Source organism: Alexandromys fortis, unplaced genomic scaffold (assembly GCF_014885135.2).
Source record: "Alexandromys fortis isolate MF-2015 unplaced genomic scaffold, M_Fortis_MF-2015_v1.1 scaffold_215, whole genome shotgun sequence".
Lineage (NCBI taxonomy): Eukaryota > Metazoa > Chordata > Mammalia > Rodentia > Cricetidae > Alexandromys > Alexandromys fortis.
Genome location: NW_026068086.1, coordinates 1253839 through 1267937, shown reverse-complemented (window position 1 = coordinate 1267937; position 14099 = coordinate 1253839). Strand labels below are relative to the sequence as shown.

The window sequence follows — 14099 nt, the reverse complement described above, 5'->3', positions numbered from 1 at the left end:
TGGTGCTCAGGCCTGTCAAAGTCAGGTCTCTCTCAAGCATCCCTTCTTCAGAGAAACCTCTCCCACATCTCCCGCATCCCCCCCCCCCCCCCCCCCCCCCCCCCCCCCCCCCCCCCCCCCCCCNCCCCCCCCCCCCCCCGCATCCTCCGCCAAGGGTTATTTTGCACCTTTTTAATGTATCATCTCAGCCTCTCTGGTGGTACTTCACCTGTCTCTTTTTAAAAATAGCTTGCTTTCCACAGTTCTTTTCAGAAGCATGTTAGATTATACAGGTTTTGATGACAGCGGTGAAACATTCTATTTTCTACCAGCTTGTATTTATATTGCATTTTATTTTCTCTTACATATAATACCAGAATCTTGTTATTACACTTGCTAAAATCTGCTCGAACTGTATGATTCCACAAGGTACCTCTGCACTAGATAAGCTATCTACAAAATGTCAACTAGCATGGCTAGGCCCTTTCTATAAAATATTTTTAAACCAAGTGGACCATCTTCTACACTTTAGAACTAAAGAGTAAATAGATTTAATCAACTTAGTTTTGAGGTCTGATTTAAAAAAAAAGGTTCAAACATGAATATCCAATCTGGGACAAAATGATGAATACCCAATCCCGTACAAAATAATAAAAATGAAAATATCCCATGAGATTTAGTTGAAAGGAACTATGAATAGTTAGACTGGGAAAAAAGAGAGTAAACAAAGTGAACACTATTATCATCTAAATAACTGTAGGAATGTCTGCTAGACAATGGGTAAATTTATTCTGCACTGCTGCTGAGAACTACACAGAAGTAGGCAGGGCCTCCCAAAGAAAATGGTGTTTTAAGTTGAGGCTGAATCCAGGCAGTCCAGGGTGAACTGCCCTGAATTCTTTCTTCCATGGCTGGGGATTAAATAATGGCTTGTCTATTTCCTAGAATCACACAAGAGAATTCACATTGCAAAGCTCCCCGTCACCAGCTGACAGATCAATACATCGGATCTTACACTTAAGGTATTGATCAGCATCATTTCAGACCCTTGAATGGGCTAAGTCACCACAGCCATACTTCCTACACAATGTACCACAGGGAAAGAAGAAAAACATCTTATGAGATGTTCTGCTGCCCCTAAAGGTGCAGCTGGCTCATACGCAAACTCTAGGGCACTAGGGACAAAAGCACAGGAACTAACTTCCATGGGCTAAAACACCAAGCCGTAGGCACATTCCAGAAGACACTACTCCTCAGCCTTCTCCCTTCTTCCATCTCATTTTCCAGGGGCACTCACATATCAAATACAAGCAACAGTCGTTCCCTTTATGCCGCGGCATGGCATATTGTGAAAACTTTGTAAGAAACTTAAACCAACCCAGTTGGCTCAAAGGCAATCACAAGTGTTAAGATACACATGGAAACACTGTTTTTATGACTATAAAATGCCACATAATCTTAGTCAACTTCAAAACCACAGTAATTATTATTAGTTTTGAAATGTCCTCTGCTTGTCTTCAACTGTCCCCTCTGGTATCAACCATAAGAATAAAAAAAGGGTGGTCAGGGAAGTTTCTTCGAGACATAAATTCATCCACTAAGGGGTAAAACTCTCCCAGCTGTTAATGACCACTGTCGGGCTTCATTAGGTTTAACACCAGCAAATTCTCCCCAAACACAGCCAAAACACAACTAATGACTTAACAGATTTGGAATTTGTCCATTACAAAAAAAAAATCTAGCATCCACATTTCATGTTCAATTACTTGTTACATTTAATACTGATGAGTGCTGTGTTTTTTAAAAGGTCATTTAGAATATTCTGAACCACTTGGCCCATTTTAAAGGCTATACTTGATTAAATTTGGGATCAAGTTCATCATGCATATTACTAAGGTCATTTGAACAAGTAAACAGATTACACATTCAAAAGCAATTGCCTTCGGATGAATTTTCCTTCCCTCAGTTTCCCTCATTTTTTTTTTACTTATTTATGGCTTGAATATATATGTAACTAGCTTGGTATTTTATTAGCCTTGCCTGGTAATGATCTATATCAAGTCAAACCCATCAGGGGACATTATCAGAAGCAAGGGACATTCTGATCATTATCTCTCGAGAAACACATATTCTGTAAAAAACTGCAGCAATAATAATCAGCTACCTCAAGAAGGGCCTGCTAACCCTTGTCACAAACATATTGCTGTGTGTTGAGACTTTTTGGGTTCCCCCCCCCAGCAACTGAATTATTCTCAAAAGTCAGTGTTGCTTCGCACTCTAAATATAGTCCTTCTGATTCCCTTGTATTGCCCTGCTCCGTTCCCAGGAGGCAGAGCAGAGCTACCAGCAAAGCTTCCCTTTCACAGATGGAAAAAAAAAAACCAACAAAACATGATAGAGGTACAGTCACTTGGCCTGAGTCATTTTGAAAATCAATAATGAGGCAAGCAATAAAGTGCTAGGGTCAGAGTGTAGAGACATCCGTTCTGGTGGCTCTTCCAGCCCTGGTGTGCGGTTTAATGAACACAGCCTCAGAAGAGCAGTGCTGGCATCTGAAATCCTCATTTAATCCCCAAAGTTCTAGCCGTCAAGAATAAACTTTGTCACATGGCTAAGGACAAGAAAATAAACCGAATGTTTATAACCTTGTGGTTTTCTTGCTTGCTTAAAGGAATGGAGATTATCCCAGATGTAAAAAGCAAGGGAAGAAAAGCAACCAAGTTTGATCATTGCTCCATGGGCAATTAGAAGCTGAACTCCTCATGACCTGTCTATAAAGTCTTGAGCTGCCCATGAGAACTGACCCAAGGGACCTCTGCACAGTGTCCAAGACAGAATTTCACCACCAGCTTTGCAAGACAGGGCACAGTTTCACTCCAAGTCTGCCCTCCTCTGTTTTTCCGCTTGGCCTCCATGGCGCAAGGGTAAGTGGGGAGAAAAGGAATATACTCCCTCTTTTATTCCCTAGTTATTCTGGCTGACCCACCAGGAAACAGCACTTCCTCACAGCCCAACCTGTGAGCAAGGACCCCTTCACACAACCCTCTTCCTTAGAGGCTCTTCAACAGAAGATGGGCAAGGAAAATTAACTTCTCACACGGACGCCCTGTTCAATTACAAAGTCCCTTTCTCAGCCCAAGAGGGTGAAAACAGACAGGAGATTTAGATCGTGGCTTCAAGAGGTCTTTGTAACTAGAGAACATAGAATAAAACCCAAAACAGCAAGATCCACTAGTGGGAAGCATACAGATGGACTGGCCACTGAGACTGAGTCTAATCAAGACTTGGATCTGTTTAAGGTTCCTTCACATGGCTGTATGTGTATCCCACCTTGCAGAGAGATAAAGTTTCTTTCCTAGCCTTCAATGCATGCTTCTGGAGATCCAGCAAATACATTGTCACACACTGTGGTCCACAGACTTTGATGGAAGTGGGAGCCAACCTAATCTTCTAGAAACTTTATTCATTGAAATGTTAAAATATAAATTCTAAATATAATCTTTATGACAGCAAACTCACAAATGCATTTTATGATACAATGTGATATGCCATTTGCAAAAGAAAGAAATGGTGTTCCACGTCCATGCCAAAGCCTGACAGCACTGTGTTAAAAACTATTTGAATTCCACTTTTTTTTTTTAATTTTTCTTTTTGCAGTACTAGGGATGAAATCCTGGTTTGGGTTCATGTTGTGCTGTACCCTTAACCCTGAAAAAATAGAAATAAATAGTGCTATAATATTTATTTATATGTTTACATACATGTCTGTATATATATGTTAAAATCAGTGGGATATTTTAGGAGTGCTTGAAGTAATCTCTCAGTGTTTCTTTAAGTCCCATTTAGGCTAAGACACTCATTATATAAGTAGGAATTATCGAACACCTTGAAAAACATACAGCATAGTAACTGAATTTGCCAGATCATTCCTAAATTCCTCTACTAAAATGCTAACCCCCTAAGGATCAGGCCTTCTCTTTTACTGTTTTGTTCACTGGTGATGCCTCGGTGTCTAGAGCACCACCTTTCCCAGACCACCAACCTTGGCTGAATGAACACATTTTCAAATCAGCGGTCCCCAAAACTGCCCCACGAGCGGACCCAAGGCCTCAGGGGTGAGCACTCACTTCTCCCGGGCTATTGAAACTTAGGCAAAAGTTCAAGTTGGGTAATTCAGGCACCAAAAGCTATTTTTAGCCTGAACCCTTCCCACACCAGAGAATTCAGTTCACTTCACTGGTGCAGCACACTGGCTGAGCGGGCTGAGGAATATCCAAGATCTTAATTGGTGTTTCCATTTGTTAACTGCCGAAGCCTTGTGCATTATGACACTGTTTTCTAAACCGTTTCCATCAAGAGTTTAACGGACCATTTGAAGATAGTTCAGGAACATTTTACTGTCACAACAACTTGAGTTCTTTTGTGCTTTCATTCCCTTGCAATCCCTTAAAAAGAATCAGAGCCGCCGAGCACCACACACACTGAGAGCTCACAGGGATCTGAGCACATAGGCCCACAGAAGCTTCACAGTGGCCCTCCAATAGATAGTCCCTCCTTTCATAACCTCAGAGCTGTCAAGTGAGTTTTCAACCACCCACCCCCACCCCCATCCCAGCTGGAATACACCCAGGGCCATTTCACCCGGCTCTGATTTCAAATAGAGGCTCCCAACCCAGAGAATGCCTACTTAAACCCCTGGTAAATACCCACAGGCTGCTATACTTGGTGGTAAAAATGGTTAGCTGGCTTTTTTTTTTTTTCATTTTTAAATGACTCTTAACATGAACAACTACACCATGAGTTGACACAGAGCCTTGAGTTCAAATGCTGCTCCACGGGTGACTCAAGTTTCCTCACTTGCAAACACAGAGATAATGACACCAAATCTCAAGGGTGGCCATGAGCTCCCAAGTGGGAAGTGGTTTCTGCTATGGAGCCTGTCATAGGACCAGAGTTCTTTAAGCCCCCAATCCCTTCCTCTTAACTGATTTGCTGGATTGGCCCTGTGCCAATTTTTTAAAGTGTTTTGTACATTTGGGTAATACCATGATTACAGAATAAAATGACGTTGCAGCCCCCTGTAACATTGCAGTCGAATGTTAGACTGCTAAAATATAAGTTGGGAGAGGCTGTAAAAGCCATCTGTTCCCATCTCTTCCGTTTCCAAATGAAGTCCAGAGAGCTCGGATGACTAGCTTCTAGGTTGTCACAAAAAGTTCCCTGCAAAGACCAAGCCAAGCCTTCGTCCTCTGCCCCGCACGCCTGCGATCCCTTCCCTGGCTCTCGCCTCCCACTACACAGAGATAGCAACACATGTAATTTTCAGACAATTAAGAGGTATAAAATAACCTCAATTTAATTGCATCCAATTAACAAGGCAAATTAGCGTTTCATATGTACACTATTAAACCAGTTGTCTGGCTTCCAAAAGAAATAAAGCATAGTTTCAAATGAATCTCCCATTTTGGAGTACAAAGCTACTTACAATTTAAATTACCTTCCCAACAATCTTCCTTCTATGGAATTAGACAGAATCTCGATTTTAAAATAAATCTTTTCTGCCGCAATCTAGATAAGAATTCCTGGTGTTATCTTGTAACTATCGATATTTTCTCTCTCCCTGAATACATGATTTTTCTACCATGTTTATATGTTTGAGGGATGGTGTGGATACTTACAGAACCTTAAGTTATGACAAATGAGGGTGAGTCCAAATTTACCCAAAGCTTGGTTGCCAAAGTCCCAGATTTTCCCTCTACCTTTGACATAAGTGAATCTGCCACATGCAAATAAGATCTTCTTTCTTTTCAGAGAAAACGAAACCACCACACAAACCTCTGTCGAGTCAAGCTTTGCATTTCCAATTCTCCAACACCATCATGACTTAGATACAATAGTTACCAACTAAACACCATGTTCTAATGACTTTCCAACGAATCACCAATCCATTCCTTACACATTTCCCCCCCACACGGTGTAAACGCTCTGTGATTTAATTATGATCACTGTTACACACTGGTGTTCGATGATCAGCTTCCATTACGTCATCGTGAATTATTTTCTAGGGTCAAACTTTGTAGAGCAACTTAAAATAATAGTGATATACCTCACTTACATTGCTGCTCAAACCTGAAATGGCAATGTTTAATCAAATATTTTAATCACTCTATTTACTGCCTGTTAAGGTAACATTAGGCAAGAGATTAAAGTCTCATTGTCATACAACAGAGTCCGCCTCCATTTTGAATGGTAGGGCAATCTGACCAACTCCTAACAACTACCAAGGTCTTTAGAACCTTTTTAAAACCCACACTTCATAGCATGGTTGCTCTGACCCAACCCTCAAGTGCAACCCAGCTTCTTCCAGACTACTATGGTCCCAGGGGATAGACAGTCAGCTACCTTCCCAAACTCCCCCTGAGTCTTCCCCTCCCTGGTACCACTGTTCTGCCCCCCACCCCATACCCTACCACAACACACTGCTTATTTTATCCAGCTTTCAAAGCTTTCAATTCCAAATCCCTTTTCCTGTGAAGACCTTCAGTTCTTTCCAGTTTAGGAAGCAGGAAGCTTCTAACTCTACTTTGATTTGGAAGCTTTAACTCTGCTTTATAATAAGGCTTCTAATAAACCATATGTCTTCTCTAGATTGTGAAACAAGCCTTCAAGTCGGAGATAATTGTCCTGCTGTCTGGTGATGAGTCTGTCGACGGAGTCCAAGCTCGGACTGCCACCTACGTTCTCAATATTATATAAAGACCGAGATGGAGAGTACACTAACAACATGATACACATGAAAAAGAAGGAGGGAGAGCTTCAGAAGCCTCTCTTTCCAGTTCTTTTCCTTCAATGTCATGTTACACTGATCCCAAATCATGTGAAATTGAATCCTGATTTTTGCAGTCATGCAGATAAATTATCTAGAGAATTGTAAGTTTCACCCTTTACTAGTCATTCAGAAATAATAGGTCCAGCTCATTCAGGGCTTCAAAGATTAATTGGTTACTTCAAAGACCTTGTTTAAAAAAAAAGAGAGAGAGAGCACTCTCTGAATTACTAGTTATTCATCAATTGGATCAATGACGCAGGTCAGTTCAGTTTACTAGAGCCCCCAAATAAACATTTTGAAATTTAAATTCCTTATGATCACAAATATGAGCACTCACTGAAGTCAGCTCCTTCAGTGCAATTCCAAACCCCTAGAGGGTCAGAATCAATTGATAACGAAGCTCTATGAAGGAGAGAGATCTGTGCCACAGCTCCATCCAGTCCTTGGGAATTTGCTTTCCTATGACAACTATCCTCTATCATGGCCAGTAGGAAGGACATCCACAGGGCCTGATTTGCCAAGAGCCGGCCTCCTTTATGCCTGATTGGGCAATCACTCCTGCGGTCACCTGCCTCCCAGGGCTCACCCTCCTCCTCTGGCCTTATCTCTTCATCACTTCTTTCCGGTTATCAGCCCTCCAGCCTTACTGGCTTGCTTCCAGCTCCTGGACACATGCACGTCTCCCAACCTCAAGAAAATGACACTTTTCTTTCGACACTTTCCCAGTCACTTTGCTCCCGGACCAGGGTGACATAAACTCCCTTATGTATTTTCCACAGCAAACTAGCACATTATTACACAGATACATTGACCACGTGGCCAGTGTCTATCTACCCACTCCCTTTCTCATTTGATCCCATCATTATATCCTTAAGTATCTGCATAAGGGCCGACCCATCACAACTACTTACTGAATGACTAGAGTATCAGTTGTGATGATAAGATGTCTGTGGTGGTATTCGGAAAAGACAGCTAAGATGGTGAGCGACAAGTTTGACAAGGCAGGGGCGGGGGGCTGGTTATTCCTGACCCTGAAGTCAACCATCCAAAAGTGATGAGACGACTCCTGCTTCCTGCCGAGATTCACCCTCAGGGACCAAAGCATCATTTCCATCCTTTCCTCTCCATGTCTAAGAGTTTGCCCTCTGCTTTAAGCTAACAGGAAGTTTAAACATATGGATTAACTAAAACAATAGATCAACTTGTCGCAGCTGATAACCTCAAATGATGGATCGTGTGAATGTATAAGATTAGCACATCTTTGGTCCAGACCAATAGTAGATGAGACATCAGTTCTGGATCAGCCCTAAGGCAACCACGTAGCCAGTAAAGGCCCATGTCACTCTAACACTGGCTCATCTCGAGAAGCCTAAGTCGCATGGAGCAAGAAACACATCCTCTTTCTGTGAAGTTTTGGAGTTGTGCCACAATAATTAAGTGCTAAAATATTTTTTTCCAAATGACCTAACGGTGTCTGACACCTTTTGCAAAATACTGATTTTCAAACTCATTCTTCCAAGTCTTTGCTGTCATGAGCACAAAGGGAGCACTGCTCCATTGTGATAGCAGGAACAAATAAGAAAGTAAAACCATTTCTCAGACATTTCCTTCAGACTACAACTATGTGAAAAACAAAATCTCCCTATGTCTCAATACTCTATGCCCACCCCTAGTTTCACAGCTAAGCCCCCATTTAAGTATTTCCTTGGCATCACTGAAGACGTTCAGTGATGAAAAGCCAACCCACTTACCCTGGAAGGTTTGAAGCGCCATATGAAACCTGAGCTCCTTAACCTGGGTTAGCAGACTTCCTCTGCTCCACTCTCTGATATCACTCTGAAAGTCACAGCGCGTACATACCAAAGTTTAGCCAAGACATGAGCTCAGTGGATTCACATGAAAGTTCCTAGACAAGAAGTCTACCGCTGAAATATTCAAGGGCAGGCACACACTAGAGCCACGTCTCCACCCCCGGGACGGATGCAAAGGGCCAATGTAGAAGACTGCACTCGCTGTGCTGATGTGAACTAAAGTGCGAATACTGTATATTCAGCCAGTAAGAGAGCTGCAACCTGTCTGCCCCACAGCCGTGTTTCCAGCTGATCTGAGCCCCTTTCCTCTTATTATAATGGTCACCACACAAGTTTCAATCACTTCACAACTAATACCGAATTACACTTTCACCAGGCCAAACAACGTTTTCTACCAATCTTTTCCTACACGGTACTACGTTAAGAAATGAAAAGAAACACAAAGAGCAGACCTATTGGTTGTTGTGGCTGAAATGAAGTTTTTCCCACTTAAAATAAATGGCAAAGTATAACATAAATTTATCATTTTGCTAGAGTATGCATAAGGCACTCAACCTGGTTTCTGAATAATGTCACACTGCCAAGAGTTCAGGCCGACACATGCACCACTATCCTCCAAGGCACGCCTGGATAAATGTTGACTTCTGTTTTGTTTCATGGTAACAAGAACATTTGTAAGCGCATCCAATAGAAAAGGAGCTGATCAATCAAAACATTCTGCTAGGTAATCTCTCAATGTAGTCAAACAAGACCATTCTCTTATGTGCTATGTTACCTATAATAAATTCTTCATATGTTGTGATGTCTTACAAAAATGTCTAGTTTAATACTTTTTAGCCCAGCAGCCCCCAGTTAAAATATAAGCTAAATTATAAATATGAAATAGCCTTAATATATTACCATTCTCCCAACTGTCCCCCAATCAATTTTCACTGATTTAATCTTAAGCAATTTCATATACAGTAAGTCACTGCTAATAAAGTCAATCTAAAAAAATGCAATCACTGAACACACCACAGATGCTAATATGAAATTTTGTGTTATACCCCATCTATTCTCAAAGCAATCAATGATCTCACAATTTTCAGAAGATGCAACATTGTGACATCGCATTTTTCTGCACAAGAGAAACATAGTGCCTATTTCAAGCCTAGTGGTCCAAGAGATTATGACACTTGAAGCTCACTGTCATTATGTGGATATTGGCAGCTCTCCCTCCCCTCTCAGAATAAAAATGCAGTTGTAATCTGGTACCATGATTCCTTAGAGTTCCACCAGAATTTTCTCTTAGCAATGAAAAATGATTTCCAGATTACTCAGATGCAAAGCATTCCTGCTTTGATAAACTTCTACAACCAAAAACTCAAACCCAACAGGCTCATTATACAATCCTCTTGGGTAATTTGTAAAATTTTATATTGGCATGTCTATAAGACATATAAACAATCAGACACATGCAAACCTTTAACACATTTATAAATAATAATATAAGGATATACTTAAAATAACTTGGTTTGCTCAAGGACAAATAGCATCACTGTATCAGTACAGGAAATGTGTCTAATAAAGTTCCATGGCCTTTTTTAGGAGGATAGATCACAGCAAATTTAATTAGTATGAATCTTATTAATATTTCAAGTAATTTCTTGGTTTGATCATTCACGCAAAAGAAACAACTGTACTGAAGAGAAAAAAATCAATAGCCCTTGATGAGGGCTCTGAGTTGGCAAAAAAAAAAAATAGTCCTCCTGTGAATTACTGAAGTCTAGTTTTTGGAGTGGAAGAAAGTACCAACATAGTTTTTAAATAAATTGAGTTATTTTTAAAATGGCAGAAAAGGAAGGAGGAAAAAAAATCAGTTCAATTTTTCAGTATAATGAAAGTACCGGAAGCAAGTCTCTGTGTTCATTTTGGGCCTAAGTAACTGCACAGCATAAGGGTTTTGCAATGTCAGTTGCACAGCTTCCTGTGTGAATTCTAAGCCATTACAGGTGTCCCGGGGTTTCCCGTGTAACCTATTACCTAGAGATTCCTCTGCTTGCCTCCGCGCTAGACCCCTCTGCCCCCAGCCCAAGCACATTACTGCGGATCTCCTCCAAGCGTCTGTATTACGGACCCTCTCTAGTCACTGCATCTCCGAGGTGAGAGCGCCCACTTTCCCTTGGCGATGCAAGTCAAACGCTTTCGCATTCGGAGGACTAGTTCCTGCAGTCCTTGGCACTTAGATGCTTTCAAGTAGACAGGCCAGTGATGAGCCACTAAAAGAAACCCTCCTTCCCCTCTGTCTCTTCCTCACTGGGAGCTGCATCCCTAAAGCACAACACCCAGAGACCCTTTCCGACCTTCTAGCCCCCACACAGGGTGAGCCTGGAGGGTTGGGGTCTCTTTTGCTCCCGTCCTCTGCTGCACTGGGTCTGTTATGTAAGAGGGACAGGACGCGGGAGGCACATGCGTATAAAGCGCACCGATCTGTGATAACAGCTGGGATGGCAGGGCATATCTGGAGTCGTCCCCCCACCAAATACGACAGACACCACACGCACATCACCCTCCACCACACACACACAGAGACACACACGCACACACAGAGCTATGTTTTCCTGTCTTAGCCCTACCAGTACCAGACGCACAGAATAGAAAGGAGGGGGACTGGGGGTGAAGGGAGGTGAGAGGTGCGGCAGCAGCAGCACATCTGCTTTGATAGCAGCCAGCAAAGCCGCCGCGGCAGAGAGCCCCTCGTTAACCCCCTTCCTGTGGCTGCACCACGTCATGGAACATTCCCGGAACGGGCCAACGTTCCACCCACTTCAGGGAACAGACATAAAGGCGCAGACCCAGCTCCTCACGGTGCACAGCCCAAACACACATGTTTCTTCCCGATCCCCCAAGCAGAAGCACAAATAAGCATGCAATCCGCCCCCACCCGTCTCCACGCGCCCGGGGCCAGCCGGCGGCGGCTGGAGCCGCTCTGCGGCCGGTGCACCCGCAAGGCGAGGGCGCCTCCGCCTGAACCTTCCATGGAGACAGTCCCCTCCTTCTTCGCTTCCTTCCTTCCTTCTCTCCTTCCTTCCTTCCTCGCTCCGGAGGAGAAAGGAGTCACCGAAATGCCCACAGTCAGTGCCTCCACCGCTCTCGCTCGGCCGCAGGCCGGCGGCCCGGTCCTTGCCGTCCGCCCGCCCGCCTGCCCGCGCCGCCCCCGGCTCCGCACCGCGCCCCCTCCCCCGCTACCTGACAACGGGCCGCCAGCCGCGGCAGCCGCAGCGGTGGCCGGGCGGTGCGCGCCGGTGCACGTCCCTCATTAGTAACCAGGCACATTCCTGCCTCCAGCGCTCCCGCGCGGCCCCCTCCCCCCCCCAGGACATTACGCAAAGCAGCCTCCCCTCATCTGCATAGATCCTCGGCCAGGGTATTCCCCGCATTTCCCAACGCGCCCGACCCCCCTCGCCGAGGTCTCCCCCCCATCCCCTCCCCCTCCTCCGACCCTCACCCCTGGGCCACCGGGAAACCGGCCTGGGTCGCGCGCGGCGGAGGGGGCGATGGAGTTGGGCGAAGGCGATTTCAGGGTAAAGTGAAACAAGCTCTATCTCAAGAGCAGGCAGGGTAAAACCAGCGCCGAGGCCACTTACCGAGCCGAGGAGGGACCTAGATTCCCGCCGCTCTGCTCTGCCAGCGGCCGGTGCGCCCTCCACGCACCCCCGGGCTGCACCCAGTACCCAAGAGTCGAGGCGTGGAGGGAGGCTGCTACCCAGCCAGGAGACCTTTCAAGTTGCTTGGGCTCCCGGCAAGCTTCAGTGTCCAAGACTCAACTTGGCAAATACTTGTGCCACAGTCACCGAAGATGTCTCTCTCTTTTTCTTTCTTTCTTTTTCTTTTTCTTTTTCTTTTTGCGGAGACCCTCCTCCACCGGGGAGAGACAGCGCACGGCGGCGCCCCGCTCTCCAGCTCTCCACCCCCTCACCTCCAGCCCGCCTCCCGCCGGCCGCCAGTCTCCCGGCCGCGAGCCCCTCGGGTGGCTGTCAGCTCCCGGCAGTCCGGGTGACAGCGGCCGAAGGAGGGCGCGACGCGGCGGGCTGAGTGGGGGGGATCCTCGCAGCCGCGGCGGCCGCTCACCTGTAAAGTCACCGCTGCGCTGGAGGAAGAAGAGGAGGGAGAGAAGGGGAGGAAAGCCCCCTGATGCCCTTGTTCTTGCTGCCGCGGCCGCTCCTCACCCAGGCTGAGCGTGTCTGGTGGGGGGTGTCTGGTAGCATTTCCTTAAGGACAGAGGGAGGGCGGGCGCGGAGGGAGGGAGGAGGGAGGGAGGCGATCCCCACCGCCAGCCCTGGCTCCTCTAGCCTTTATTTATATATTTATTTATTTTCGGACACTGTAAGGAGATGGAGCCGGAACCGGGGCCGAAGCCGCCAGAAAAGGGCTTGAGCCGGGGGACCCGGGCCGCAGTTTGTCGGCGTGCGGGAGCCGCAGCGGCCGCCTCCCCTCGGGGCTGTGGACGCACCGGGTTATTCCTGGCAGCGCCTCCCCGAACAGAAGTTACTAGGAGGAGTGCGCGGCGAGGGCGGGCGGGGGAGAGGCGCGGGGAGGGAGGGAGGGAGGAAGAGGGAGAGACTCAGCCAGCGACGTCATCGGATCCCCCAGCGCGTCCCTAGGAGGGAGGCTGAACCAGAAAAACCAGTCTGGAGCTGGCCAGTGGGGCGAGGGATGTGCGGTGCGCCCGGCGACCCGGACTGGCCCCGTTGCGGGCGCGCGGGGGTGGAAAGGTCGCCGCTGAGCTCCCCTCGCTAAAAGCCGGGATCTCCCATGAGAACTGGTATCAGCTTGCCACGCAGAAACACTGGGGCGTCTGGAACAGTCTGAGAATTTCCTACTAGGGTGTGGAAACCTCCTTCGTGCCCAGCCCCTTCCCACCCCACCCCCCCCTTCCCACCCCACCCCCCCCTTCCCACGTACCGGCTCCCTGCCTTCCTAGGGAACGGAATTAGGTGATTAGTGTAGTCCTCATATTTTGCCCCATCCCTCGTCTCTTCCCCTGCCTCTACTCACGATTTTGTTATCAATTGAGAAAAACAACAAAAACAACAACAAAATTATACTGCGGCCCCTGGAACTCTCAAAGTGTTTTACTGGCATTTTCCGTACCCCGGCGGAAGCACGAAGTTTTCATGCGCTCGAAATGTCCCATTTGCTTTGCCCGGGGTCACTCCCCAGGGCGCCCCGGGTGCACCCAGCTCAGGAAGCCGCCCGCCCTCGCCGGGGTATTCAAATAGGCTGGGGCAGCGGCGCGGGGAGCAGCTGCCGGTTTCCTGGGGGCGCCGCGCGGGGAAAGGGGGCGAGCTGCTGCCACCTCCAGCTGTGCGCTTCTGTTTCCTTGGTTGGGACTGAAATCACACCCAGCCCTGGGAGAGCTGGGCGGGGCGTCGGGGAGGTGGGGAGGGAATCCCAAGCGAGTAGGGGCCGGGACTCTGGCTTCCTCCCCAACCCGGCAA

General features: G+C 46.6%; 1 protein-coding gene across 8 annotated transcripts in view; it reads right to left on the bottom strand.

Moving 5' to 3' along the window:
* Hivep2 (HIVEP zinc finger 2) overlaps positions 1 to 13438 on the bottom strand; it is a 190188-nt gene extending 176750 nt beyond the window's left edge. For 3 of the 8 annotated variants that reach the window (XM_050122228.1, XM_050122220.1, XM_050122224.1), the window contains exon 1: positions 12246 to 13438. The gene's annotated coding sequence lies outside the window, so the exon portion shown is untranslated. Of the gene's footprint in view, positions 1 to 11542; positions 11779 to 11847; positions 12033 to 12245 lie in introns of those variants that run through there. The other 5 variants (XM_050122223.1, XM_050122225.1, XM_050122222.1 and 2 more) reach the window with 3 other exon arrangements.
* Between the last annotated feature and the right edge of the window lie 661 nt (positions 13439 to 14099).